We start from the raw sequence: 14,920 nt of genomic DNA, 5'->3' as shown, positions 1-14,920 counted from the left end.
TTGTCTGAGGAGTAAGTGCATTTTTTGAGCTTTCCACAGTCAGAAAGGAGGCTTGTAAGAAGAGGTTATGACTTGAAAGGGCTTGAAATGCATGATAAAAAAGAGGCCAATCAGCAGGGAAAGAAAGGGGATGGGATGCCTTTGCTTCTCTCTTCCCCTGCTTTTGCTGAGCAAAAGGAAAAAAAAAAAAGAAACAGGAGTCAACTTTTCTTTTTATTTCCCTTTGATTAGGAGGGTTGATGGGAGGATTAAGGTTACATAAAAAGTCACACGTTGCCATAAGTGGAGAGAAAGCTGTCTTTTAGCTTAATTCGTGTTTTCTAATGCTTGTTTTTTTGAAAGGGCAGTGGTGGAACAATGTTGCCATCAGTCTCTTGGCAGCATTCCTTGCCTTCTGAAGTAGGTGGTTGGCTTGCAGCTATTAAATTCCTTTATTTATAGCAGTAATTATTCCAGAATAAAATACAGGGAGTTAGAAGTATAATACTGCATTGCTATAGATGTGTTTTATTCCTAGTTTCTATTATGCATCCACTAGCAAGTTGCATGACTGTATGAAAAGAGCATTTCCTGTTGAGCCCTGTTGTAGCTTAGTGTTTTGCTTTCCTCACATGTGAGCAAGTCTTCTCTAGAATACAGTAGAAAAGGATCGTGTAGAGTTTGCTGTTAGCAAGCAGTTGGGTTAAAAAAAAAATAAAAAGTGATCTCATTCTTGAGATTTATAGACTAGGCCCTTCACAGAACAAACACTTCAAATGTAAAAACTCAGCAACTTTTAATTATTTTTTTTTTATTGCATGGTTTGGGGTTTTTTTTGGTTTGGTTTGGTTTTTTAAATCCACCTACTCAAGTTTTTCTTTTTCAGAAACTTTTCCAGGCCAGTACTTAGTGGGAAGGAGTAGCTGTCACTGCTGAATAACAAGGCATCCACATCTGCATGTAAATTGATTCATTATCTTTCTAAATGTCCACTTCTGCTAATTTAACTCTGAAAACAACAGTAGTCTATCCACATAGAACCAAGGTGCAGGAATATATTTGGGACTGTGCTGCCAAGGAATGCTTTGGACAAGGCAAGACCTATGGTAGGAGCACTACAACTAAAATTATATCAGTTCTTTTTATAAGGAAGGGCCTCTTTCTGGGAATAAGTTGCTTTCCATGTTAAATATTTCACTGTTTAGAGCAATGTTTAGTGTAGCAAGGCCTTTCCCTCCTGCACAGATTTAAACTGTTACATTAGGGGCTGATTAATACTCTTGTCATCTTACATCATAACTTGCAGGATTTCTGAAACAAGTTTCTACCCTACTTTGTTTTGTGCAGTTTCTTTGCTTTTACAGTGTAGCACTCTGATGATCTACCTGTTTGATAGTAGTAGCTAACTTACAGCAAGTCTTAAATTCAGAAGTTATCTGGAAAAAATCCTACAGCTGGAGCAGCAGTCAGCAAGGACAAATTCAGTATTAATATGGGTAACAAGAAAACAAGTTGACAAAATGGATGTGAAAAAGGGGTATGTAACCAAATACTTATTCTTCTCATAACTAGTAGTATTTACCACTCTTCTAATAATAGTCATTTATTATTTAGCTAAACACTGTAGTTGCTCTACAAGAAGGGGGTTTGAACTGGAGACAGAATCTGAGGGAATACCAAATATGGGAATACGTGGGAGAGAAATGCAAAGTAAGTATACTGAAAATGTGTAGTATATCTATCTTATCTGTGAATTTCAGTCCACATCCACTCAAACTTTGTGTGCTTTATACTAGAAATACTTGAAACTTTAGGATTTTTAGTCTTGGCAGAACCTATAGAAGGTACAGTTGTATAGTCATACAGCTTGTAACATCTTTTTTTCCTTCAGTCCATAACTACTAGAGAAGTTAGGAGTGCTCATCATAGTTACGTTCTTCTTTGAATTAAGCTTATTTTATTGTCAGGGATAGACCTGTCCCTCTGGGTTGTTCTCTTCCCTTTTAAAATTTTTCCTTTACCCTTAGGCAAAAAATCCTCCTTTCTCTGCAGCCTCCAGAGATTGGGACTGGCTAAATATTTGGCCTGCGAACTGTCATACTGGCACACTTGATTAAGTTTACCTTTTTCTTATTGCTCCATTTGAAATGGTACATGCTAAAGAGTCCATATTGCTGCTTCTAAATATGTATCATCCTTATCTTATGCATGTCCCTGTATCTGACTGGTTGGAGATGCCCCCAACATTGTTCTGGTGTTGCCTGAACTCCAGACATGCTGTGTTTGGCTCAATAGCATACACGAGTCTCCTATCTTCCCATCCATCCCTTGTTGATCAAAATACAAATACCTTGCTTTAGCCAAAGAAACAGTTTCTGTTAGCACCTTAGAGTAAGTGTCACGTGGTGGTGACCTCAGTGGTATTTTCTGTTGCCTTAAAAGGGCCAAAGCAATGCTCTGGCTCTTTAAACATTTTTGAACCCTTCAGAGTTCTTAGCAGATTAATCTGGTCTCTTGCCTCTCTTTAAGGCTGTGCAAATACCATATGCCAACTGCAACATTGAGGACTGTCATGGGTCTGCTCTGGTTTTTAGGGCTCAGATCACTGGCCTCCTGTCAAAGGTGCAGTTCAGTCGTCACACAATACCTTCAGTGACAGATACAGTCTGAAACATTCTGGCTTAGACCTATATTCCAATGCATAATTGACTTTCTAATTTAGGTCACAGAGCTAGTAGTAGAAAACTCAATCTTTGCTAGCTGCTTATCCTGCAACACTAGGACAAAGAAGGTTGTAGTTTAAGAAGAATCTCTTGCAATGCTATGTTCTCTCTGGTGTTTCCAGAAATCTGTTCAAAGAAAATTGTCTTTAGAGTCCTCTCATCTTTGCACCTGAAGGTTCTGGCTATACAGGCACTGCTAAATCAACAGACTGCTTTAAACAGGACTCTTTCAAGCAGAGGCAAGATATTAATAAATACCAGTCTTGACTTTCCTTGCACTGGTGGCAGTTTACTACTGATTTTGAAGATGCATCAGACAATATGCAGCATGTCCTCTTCATCCATGTCCACTCATTCAAGATGGATAACTATGTTTTGTTCCAACTTTCAGTACAGTTAGAACTGCTGTAAACTGGCTCTTCTGTCTGTATCTGCTATGCTGTACTAAATTATGTCTAGTACATGTCCCATTCTCACGGGAGTCTATCTAAGCAAAAGGCAACATTCTTTTTTTCTTGGGGGAAGCTGTCCTGGACCAGCTGAAGAGGAAGAATTATTGTCAGCAGCTGTTTTCTAGCACTAAAAAGGAAAGAGGAATTGTGTCTCATTTGGGTTTGCAGGAGGTAAGCATATTCATGCAAAAATTCAATTTGGTGATTTTAGTCAAAATGATCTTGACTTTCCAGGCAGATATATTTTTAACCTCCAGCATACCTATTTCTAAATTTCGGCAAGGATATACTTGTTAAGAATACTTGCACTTAGTGGTAGGTACAGACTGCTTGTGGGGCATATTTGTCTGCTTTTGATGATGTCTTAGCAGGTATTCAGCTTGTTCACTCTCCTGATGACCTACAAGAAGTTGGAATTTGTTTCTTAATATCAGAGCTACTACTTCTGGTCAGATCTTACTTCTTTCAGATTATTATCACTTCGCTGAGTTTCTATTAAATGCTCCTTGTAGATGAAGACTCTGCTGGTTAGACAGTAAAAAGCATTTCCCTGGATGTATACCTGGATGCACTGGGTTTTCTGCCTAGTATTCGTGCAGACTAGTTCCTCTCATCTTCATGCATCTGTTTTGTTTTATGGCCACTGCATCAGGGGAATTAATGTGTACTTGCAGGAGTCTTAACCCATAACTTTTTCTTGGAGTGTTCCTCATTTTTCTTCAGTCTGTAGGCTGTTCATGGTTTGTGCAAGGCAAAAGAGCCTTACAGGCATCAGCTGAGTTACAGATATAAGGTAATTAGGTGTTGCCACCTAATAAACAAAATTATATTACTGGAAAGGACAGGGAAGGAAAGAAAAAGAAACGATGTGTCAGATTAGTGCTTGAAATACATATTATTTATGGTCTTGCTACTTAATTACTTAGGTCTCTGTATTTCTAACTTGGATCTTCTATTTTGGCTTTCTTTTGCTCTGCACTCATTTATTCATAATTAATGCCCAAAGAGACACTCGCTTTGCCCATGAGTGTTTTAATTTCCATTGTTTTTAAACACTGCAGGGGAAAGGATATTTTCTTCAGTGCATACGCAAGAGCTATTGATCTATCCAACTGTAAAACCAGGGAGTGGAAACTGTAACAATACATTAAAAAAAGAGAAAAAAATGTATCACAAAAGACATCAACTAGAGACAGAAAATCATTCACCCTCAAGAACAGCACTCTATGGTTGCAGTTGTAGAGGTGCTTTCTTGTATAAGCGGCAGCATTATCAGTGGAGCTAACGTGCCTTCCTCATGGAAAGTTAAGTTTTAATTGACCATGCGGAGAAAAACACGCCTTGACCACCTCTCTCAATTGCCATGGTATATCTACATCATGGATCTAAGCTGATTTGTCCAGTTCAGTCAAATAGTTCTGTGATCCAAGAAGAAACCAAGGCTCACATCAGCTGGCTGCAATGCAAGCTTGTACATAAGAGAAAGGTTGCTAACACCAAGTATTTACATAGAAATGATTCTTAGTAAAAAAGAATTGCAGATTTTAAGTTGCTCATTGTCTTGGTCTAAATTGCCTACAAATATTAGCAGTTACCTTCAATTGTACTTTTGCAGAATGTCCTATTTGTTTATTCAGCTGAAGTGATGTAGTGTTTCTGTTTGCATACATTTTTGTCTTTGATGTTACTTTTAAGAAATGTGTAAGAAAGCGTAGTGGACAAGGAGATGGGCAAAGAGGTGGGCTAACAATTGTATATGAGGAGACCTGCATTTCACATAGATGTTCTCACCAATACCTCTGCATGGAGAAACAACCACTCAATTCTTTTTACCCCTTTCACAATTTGTGTGATTTGAATAGAATTTAAGCAGCTTTGGGCCAGGATGATTTCTTATGTAGTTGTACAGTACCTAAAATACTGGAACCCCAACTTGTTCAGATTTACAGCTGCTATTTAAAAATCACATTTATTATTAATTTTTATGGTTGTTGTTTTTAATAATAATGCAGTAACATATTTTGCTGAACTATTGTACTCTTTGTAAGCAATTTATTTTCCTATATTTAATTAGATTATTGAAAGCATGTGTAGTCATTACTGTGGCAAAAAAAATCACTTTACGAAAATAGAATAATACAGATTGGGTCAATGTTTCTCACTCAAATTCTAGATGACTTACCCTTTTTTAGCCATTAACTCACAACAGGACAATAAAGGCTCCTGTAATTCATGTCAGACCCTTTTTGTCTGATCTGCAAGGTCCTTGGAGCGTGAATTGTATCTTACTTGATTATAAAATGGCAAGCATTGTTGCTTGATTAATAATAGGATACTATTTACAACATGTACAACAGCCTCTTTCTCCTTCAGGCTAGAAAGGCTAGTGAAAATGATCTGGTTTTGTTTTTGAATGATTTAAAAGAGAAGAATATAAACACATAATTTTACTATTAGAAAGGTTGAAGTCCTGGCCAAGAGTATGAGTTGCAAATAAACTGGGTCTAGAATTGTCTTACAGAGTTAAACCTTTATTGCTAATAGTTAATCTTCATTGTTGATCTCCATATGGAAGAGCTAGGTTTTGGGCCAGGCACGCCTTGATTCAATTCCTGTCTTATGTAAACTGCTATAAAGCTGCTTTGCTTTTACAGAGTACTTTCTGTAGGCAGTTAATCAGTATCTTCTGGAAAGCTTCAGCATAGGCTGTGGTCATAGTTGCACAATTATTGAGGTTGCCAAATAATCACATGCATTGATTTTGTTTGTGGAAACTTCCCATGAAGATTTGTTAAAAACAAAGCCAAACAAACAAAAACCCCACACATACAGATAAAACCCCACAAACCAATCATTGGGGGTGGGGGGGTGGGTTGCAGAACCAAAAACCCACAAAAAACCTCCAAATCCCAGATGAGTATAAGTAAGCAGCTTGTAAATCACGGGAAGACTGACAGCTAACTTACCCTAACAGAATTATCATGCTGTAGTTAGCTTTTCTAGTGTAGAGGGAAAAGAGAAGATACTTTTCTCGTGCCTGAAGCATACTAAGACTTACCTGGTGCCTCTGGTACTGGCACCTGTAGTGCCCTGAATCACTTCAGAGGTAGCTAGTACAAAGGGTTCCAGTCATGCCTGCGTAACCCTTGTTCCCTCACAGCAGGGGATGCGACAGACATGTTTCAGCTTAGATGTTTCTTTCAGGATTTCTTGAAGAAGCTACCCAACTAAACAACTGTCTAGGAAATTTCTTCTCAGTATGTGGGTTGTGCTTGAGGCTGGGTTATAGAAATGTTCATCTCATCTTTTGGACCTCTTGTAGCTGAGGCTGAAGCTATATGCTTCCCAGCAGAAAGCAGACCTGTGCTTCGTACTTAGGGGAGACATCTCTGGCTATAGTAGAGGCAGAGAAATCCTGGGCAGAAACTTACAACTGGGAGCAGCAATTTCAAGAGAAAAAGGAGGCAGCTGTGCCTGAGACAGTTTAAAAGAAGAAAACTTTGAGCTGAACAGAGAGGTGTAGACTTCCCATCAAAAATACTTTACTTTCAAACAACTCGTAGATCCTGACATAAATTCTGTTATGTCAATTGTCTGGAAAAGCTTCCCTAGACAAACCTACAAGCTCACAGATGATATCATAATCAGTGAATCAGAGCTGCATTAGTTGCAGTCTAGTGAATGTATCTCCCTAGACTTAAGGGCTTATCCTAATATTTAGTATCCCTCCCCTGCCTTCCAATTTGATTTAGTTTAACACCTAATTGTAATTTTCTTTGCTGTGAACTCACTGGTCAACTGTCTTATGCTGGTAATTGCTACAAATGCAAACATCACTTCTATTAATAGGAACATGCATTTTTTATTATTTCTTTTCAAGAATTAGTAAATGTGATACGACTAAAATGAGCTAGTGTTATAACTGTTGGGGTATAAAAGAAAAGGTACAGCAAGGCTGGTTATTCCAGAGCCAATAAATTTCTTTTTCTCAAAGCAGAAATCCTTCAGATTTGCATCTATCTGATGGGGATGACAATTTTGATCAACATGTGGAATATACTTTCTTGTAAATGCTCCAAGTAGCTCATAGGTTATATATTTAACCAAAAAAAAAACCCCTAACCAACAAAATTCAACACTGTAAGCAGAATTCAGCTGCAGTTTTTCTTTTGAGGGGGCAGTGGGAAGAGGTTAGAGGAAGACATGCACTGGTTAAGCTTCTTCCCTTTCATGTGAACCTTGAGAGGCAGAGTGCCGAAGCCCATGGTAGTAAATATGGTAAATCCACACTTAATCTTTGGAACGATGTTTAGAAACTTGTTACTTGGCAATTTTTTTTTTTTTTTTAACAAAAGCAGTCATTAACAGTAATTTGACAACTCAGTTGCTACTATATAACTTCATATTAACCTATGAAGTTTAGAGATGTAAAAGGGAATGCTCTTGTCACTTTAGTTAAAGGAATTACAGCCATAATTAGTGTCAAGTGGAAAAGAATTATTTTGAAAGCAAGTTGGAGTTGCACAGAATAACCATTGAAAAAAATTATCTTAGAGAACAGTCACGTAGAGCATGAAAAAAAGAATAAGCTAAAAATCCAGCTGAGAGAATCAAGGGAGGACAATTCTAAATTTAAAAGAAAAGTAAGCTTCTTAATTAAAAGGTATCAGTAGATACCTAGTGATTTCTGTCAGATTACAAGACTTCTTTACCTACTGTCTACTTCACAGGAGTTACTTTTGATTAACACAGTTTTACCCGAGAGAAAGAGAGCATCAAGCTTCTGTATTCACTATTGCCAGCTCATTCGATCCTGATTCTTGTTTTACCCAGTGCTTTCTCTAAACCTCACCTGCAAGAATAATAAAAACTAACACTCACTGGTGGTGGGGTTGTTTTTTGTTGTTTGGTTGGTTGGTTGGTTTGGTTGTGGGTTTTTTGTTTAGTTGTTTGGGGTTTTTAAGTGTTTAGTCCTTGTAGTTGCAGTGAAAAGTTTGAATGTCTGAAGTCATACAAAACTGGAAAAGCAAATAAAAACAAACCAGTATTTACTGTGTGCCTCTATTTCTAATTTGAACCTTCTGGATTTAGGTTTTAATGGACCCATCTCATGTTTTTGAATGGTTAGGATTGAAAATGAGAGAGGAGGAGGGACATAACACATATACAGGGTGATGCATGAAGAAGTATGCATGGATTTCTTTCTCTTTATGGTAATTCTGAATTTCATAATAATTGTCCCTCTTGGCCTCATGGAGAACACTCTCAAAGATACAGGGCTGCAGCAGCTGAAGAGGCTGTAGAGAAAGCAAGCTGCGGGGGGGTGAAGTGAGGCTGGAAGGCAGAAACACTCACTTGAATAGGGGAAAGAATGTGGGCTATAGATGTGGAAATACAGTGTTTTGGAGAAACTCCTGAGGTCTGCAGAAGAAGAAAAATCAAGAAGGATAAACAAAAAGACAAAATAAATCTGTATATGAGATTGATGATTCAATAAAATGAGCATTTGAAAGGAGATATTTAAAAATATTGATTTTAGAGACCTTGTGAGACATTATGGTCAAGATTTTCTTTATGTGTAGCGCTATTTTTATTTTTCTCATGTAGAAGTATGTATTTCCTGCATCATGTCTCATTTTTTTCTTACAGGTCAAATATCCAAATTTGAAATGCTAATTAAATGGGTTACTCTAAGGGCTGTATAGAGAAAATTCCCATGTTGATTTCTAAGTTTCTTTCCCGAAGACAAGTCAATCTAAGACTGTGATCAGAAAAAAGAAATTTAGGGTTGGATCAGTCAGATTCCTAAATTTTCCTCTACCAACAAAAGTGAGACAAGATTCAGTGACTAAAAGTTGAAGATAACTTCATTTAAACAGGAAATAAGGTGTATATTTTTAATAATGAAAGTAATTGAAAATTGATGGAGATTGCCAAAGTATGAGTCTCAGTGTTGCTAGCTACTCCCCAGAGTGGGGCTTAGATTTTCCAGGGCACAAACTTTAAAACAAATGATAACTTCTGTATATTAGGCAAATGGACCAACTCAAACAATTTGAACTTCTAGTGATTCTAGAAATCTAGGCATTTGTATTTCTAGAACACTGCTAGGAACAGGAGGTTCAGCTGGTTCCACCAATACAGTTTGAAACTGGGTTTTGATGTATATTCTTCCCCATTATGTTCTCGCATTTTATTTTGTCCTATTGAAACACAATAAATGCGTTTTTAAAAACTTAGTCTTGATGAACCAAGAGGGACCAATTGCTGCTAATGCTTTTCAGGGACAGTTGTGGTCTGCTTTCAGCAGGTGTCAGAACGTGGATGTGCCTAATCATGGCGGAGCACTGGGACACCACACAACTTGTGTACAGTGCAGTTAGGTCTTAATATGGAATTATGGCAAACTTTATTTCAGTGTTATATGGCCAGGTGATTCAGATGAATTTCATTTATCTTCAGACATCTAAAAATTAGCAGTCTAGACACCTTGTACAGGCCTATGGAGGCCCATGGACTGGCATCCCCAGAGGGCAAATCCTCCTATCCTAAGATAATTATCTAAGGTAGGTGGAATGAATCACTTTTGAGGAACCTGTTTGTTTGTTGCCTAAGGAGCGTATAGATGTCTAGACACTCAACATTTGGGTAGTTAAATTTAAGTAAGAGGAATCCCACCCAGCAAAACAGTAGCTCAGACATTATCTTTGTTATTTGTTTGAATTGGTTTCCAATTTTAGATACAATTTACCCCTTTCCTTTCCCCCAAGAACAATCTGGTAGGATCAAGTTTATGTGAGCCTGGATCGCACTCTGAATCTTAAAGGGAGATTTCCAAGAACAGGCTTGTAATACAGTTGGTACCCATCTACCAGTTCCCTTCATATTTTGGCTTTTATGAGATTTTTTTTTGTTGTTACATTTAGGATTTTTTCCAAATTGTATTTTAGGTCTGCTATTTCAGCAAACGTCAACAGCAAGCTCTTTCTCAGTGTCAGCTAAACTTAAGAATTGGTTTTTGTGCATCTGTGAAAGTATCTAGCAAATTAGCATCTGAAAAAATCAAGATGGAACTCTCAGAAGTTTTGTGGTAAGTACACATAGACAGTACAGCATGTAACTTACCCAAATTTATAGCATTGCAGGGAGTGGGGGACTCTGAGTGTATGTACTGGTATCACAGAGGTCTCAGGTGGACATATGTTAAGACTGAGCTGTTTTAGTGCATGCACTAAGTTCTATAGAAAGCCTATGCTTATTCTAGTGTTCTCATGATGTAGTGTCTTACTTCTCAGCTGCTGGTTATGTATTTTACTGCACAGAGAGGTGGATTACCAGTATTCAACTAAAATCTTTTTTATTAATGTTCCTTACTTAAACATGAAATCCAAAGCTCATATGATGTCAGAAATAACAATATTACCTGAATTTATATTGTTTGACCAAGGAGCAGTCCATTTGTAAAAGCAAGAAGGAAAGGAAGTGCTTGAATCAATGAAATTTCCTCTTACACATCAGATTGAGTGTGGAGAGTTTTTTAGGAGAGTATGTAAAATACTAAATGATTTGCATGTTGGCCCACTTCCTGAATTGAGTTCTTTTTGAGTCCTTCATAATGATTACTATGGACTTTGCACTGGCAAGAATTCAGCAAGGAGAGCTGATTGATAGAATAACATATTCTTTAAGATGGCTTATACTAGCAGTGTATTTTATCAGAGATATTCCAGCCACTGGACTGCTACAATCAATATACTCCTGCTGATTTCAGTGGGCTGCCACGGGTTTAACCTATTGAAGATATGTGCCAAAACGCACCTAGAGGTGGGTTTTTTTGGCTTTTATTGCATTATGATCCATACCAACATTGTAAATATACTGAGCCATTTATCAAATTGAATTTATGAATGGCCTTTCATCATATCCAAATACTTCATGGTCTTGAAAGTTAACAGTTGGTACTGTCATTACATCAATTCTCTAGCTGGAAAACTATGGGAAATTGCAGGTCACCATGGAAATGTTCACTGGAGCAGGACACAAAAACCAATGTATTGATCCAGTGAGTAATCAGTTATCTCCATATTCCTCAAAGTAGTGCAAGTACACCTACCCTAGCTCTTATTACTTTGTCATGCTTGGCACTTCCTCCAAGGCTGGCTAGGGCTCTAAACCAGCTTGCTTTGTTTGAAAATTGAGACAGTCTTGCACTTCTCAGATTGGCTCACTGCGCTACATGTTTTGAGAATATTTAAGGTTAAAGTGTCAGCTGTACCCAAGTACAGTTCCTGTTGTTTTCTTGTGTCAATACTGGGAAGGGGGATTAGTATTAATGCTTCTACTGTTAATCAGAATCTGAGATACTAAACTCAGCAAGTAATATAAGCTTAAAATAACTTAAGTGAATGGCATTTGTGTAAGAGGAACAAAAGAAATACAAATAAATGGGGATATCTCTCTCAAATATGTATATAATGTACATATAGAAAATATACATATATATGTTTGTATATATACTTATAGAAAAAACTAAGGCCTTAAATACTTCCCCTGCTTTACGCATCTGGCTCGGAAGGAACGCAGAGATGGCCCAATGCGCATGCTTGGCACTTTGTGCATTACTTTGCTGGGGAGAGCAACTGTTTTCTAAAGGAGCAGCTGTGAACTGATTCTCCAGACTTCTTTGTATGATGTCACCTTATCGCTGAATCATAATGGCAGTATAGTATCACAGGAATCTGCCAAATTCCTTTCCTCAGAATGTAAATTCCCAACACAAAAGTGTACTAGACTTTGGCTTTACAGTTTGACTAATGTATAGGAAAAATGTTAAGAGACCAATTCCAATTAAATATCTTTTCAAGTAGCTGATCATACCTTGGGTCCCAGAGCTGATGCAGATCAGTACTTGCCCTGGCTAACAGCAGAAACGAAGCAAGGCTCTAGCACCATGAACTCCAACTTTGGTGTAATTTAGTATTATTTTGAATATTTAATTCAAAGCTGCAAGATTCTTCTCTGAAAAAGGCCAGTCATTCAGTATTCTAAAGTGATTAAATCTTCAACTGTCTATGAAGTCTGAAAGAATATGCAATCATTCCTTAAACAGTTAAACAAAATCACCTTAGAAATACAAATCAAACTTTCACCCGTATTTCAATTTTAATTAGCGTTCTAGCTAACTTACCCTTCATTTCTCAAATTTCACTTCATCCCACCAAAAAGAAAAACATCTATTTTATAACAGAACAAATTCTATAAACTCTTCATCTTCTACATACTTTATCAAACCAGTTAAAGATCCCTTTGCCTTTTACAATCTTAAGTGTTTTGCATAGCTTCTTAGATAATAAAATTCTGGGAATACTTCACAAATCAGAGAGCCTTCAGGCACTCTCACTGCTAACATAACCAAAACTAGCTGTAAGATTTACATTGCTATTAACTTCAAAATATTTGAAAATAAAAACCCCACTCAGATGGTTGCTTTCCTCACTCCAGCCATGTATTTATGCCAAGTTAACTCTGTTGTCATGGCTGCTTAGTAAACTCATTAAAAATAACATTTCACTAGGCTCCAACTACCAGCTGTATGGAATCTGTTAGAGGAAGGGATGTGGGCTCCATAAAATGAATCCAGATGAGCCTGTATCACTTCAACATCACCACATTAAAAGCCACACCATTCAAGGACCTCCTTCTACCCAGTAATCTTATTCAGTCCCTGAACCTCAGAGGTAAAGGCCTGATTTTGTTCCAGAGACTTCTCGGTCATTTAGAAGTGAAGCTTATTCTGCACTACCTGGAGAAGAGTGGATCCAGGGAAATACGGTAACTGGTTTGTATCTTACTAGAGAGCAAAGTTTTCATGCAGCTATTTTTGAAGCAATAGCAAGCTTTGTTTGGAGGTCTTGTCTTGGTTGTTCTGGAAGCAGATGCATAAGAACTCTGCAGGTATCTCAAAGCCATATTGATATAGTCTCTTTTATTTCAACTATAGATGTGCTGTACCATTCTTTTTATTTCTTTCCTGTTACAGTGAGCAGCTTAAATCTCAGCTGCATAGTTATTTCTATTTTGAAGATACAACATATGAGTAACTATACCAATTTATAGATGTGCCTATAAGCAGACTTTGCCCCCCTAAACTGAGACCTTCTCTGCCTGTACAGGCAAGACAACTGCTGAATACTTCTGGTCTCTGGCCAACATAATTCAAGATAAAAAGCAGCAACGATAAAGTTGGAAGATACGGCAACTTTTACGAGGTGAGAGGAAAAAGCAGCTTCACCAACCAAAGTGCATTTGATCATCGAGTACTCTATGTGACATCCTGACACATTCTGCCACTAGTCTCACACTCCAATTACCATTTTCCATATTGGTTCAAATCATAATTGTATGATGTCACTGGCTTCAAAGCTGGTTTGTATTCAATGCAACTAGTTACTTAAGCAACTCTTCAAAATTAACATATTGGTCTCACACACTGAGAATAGTAAAAAAAATACTTGAGCCCAGACCCTGTTTTAACCACAGCGTACACTCACGCCTCAGCAATTCTGTATTATTTCAACATAACATGGCATATATCACCACCCTCCTTTTCCTCTATAGCCTGCCCCCTCATTCCAGGAGGGTGCAAAGCATTTATTGCTGCTTTATTCTCTCCCAAACACACCCCATTATCACTCTTGCTTCCCTAGTTCAGCACAGTACTGTGTCCTACCCACCCCTTCAGCTGTTAACACTGGCCAGACAAGGCATCAGTTGCAGGGAACTCTCTTTTTAACAGCCCTGCATTAGTTCTCCACCCTAAAGGGAGTGAGGTGGAATGGGGGCATACACAGGGAGTTGCACTGTTGTTATTCATCAAAGTATCAACCTCCTCATGATTTATTCTAGGTTAGGGGAATACTTGTGACATTGCTGCTGCCACATAATCTAAACCCTCTGCACACAAGACCAGAGCACGCCAATATACTTGTTTGCCACTGTTAAGGCCTTAACTGAGCAGCATTTAAGTAAGCACAGCAGCAAGCAACAGTTCATAAATGTAGGTTTCTCTGGGTACATGCAAGAGTAAGCTCTCCCCTTCACTTTACTGCACCAGCTATCTAGTAAATGATTTGAGAATAAGCATGAACTGGCAATAAACCCATTTTTTGTCAGTCACTGCAGCTGCTAGCCTGGATTGCAACATAAACTATGATAATTCATGTTTCCAAATGCATTCTAAAAATTTACAGTAACTATTCTTCAAGACTGTGGTGGAATTATCTAATCATTTGGATTTATTCACTGCTCTGGAAAAAAACCCTTGAAATCCAAACCACATTCAGGTGGAACCTTCCATCTGCTAAAAAAGCAGGTCAGCAAAGTCACACTCACAAAAATGTTTTCTGTACCCAATCTCCTCCCCCCACCCCCATAAGGCTTCTTCCTGCAATTTTCCCTGAGAAAAAAAATAATGCCTGTGCAGAGTTACAAAGATGTGTTGACTTCTGGGAACTTTATCAGAACACTTTCCTGATCTATCCAAATTTAATGCACCAGGGACAACTGCAGCTTGAGAAAGAGATGTAGTCTTCTACTGGTATAAACAGTGACAATAAATAGCAGTCCAACTATTACACTTAGAATTTCTTGGAAAAAGGTGAGAATTTGTGATCACTGGTCATTTTCAATAACCAGCCTGTAACTTCTCTTGTAGGAACCTTTAAATCTGATATGGACCGACTCATTTAAATGGACATGCTTTCCAAC

This window comes from Haliaeetus leucocephalus, unplaced genomic scaffold (genome assembly GCF_000737465.1).
Source record: "Haliaeetus leucocephalus isolate CR32 unplaced genomic scaffold, Haliaeetus_leucocephalus-4.0 Scaffold173, whole genome shotgun sequence".
NCBI classification, from domain to species: Eukaryota; Metazoa; Chordata; class Aves; order Accipitriformes; family Accipitridae; genus Haliaeetus; species Haliaeetus leucocephalus.
The sequence above is the reverse complement of the archived record's forward strand: the minus strand, read 5'-3'. Positions refer to the sequence as shown.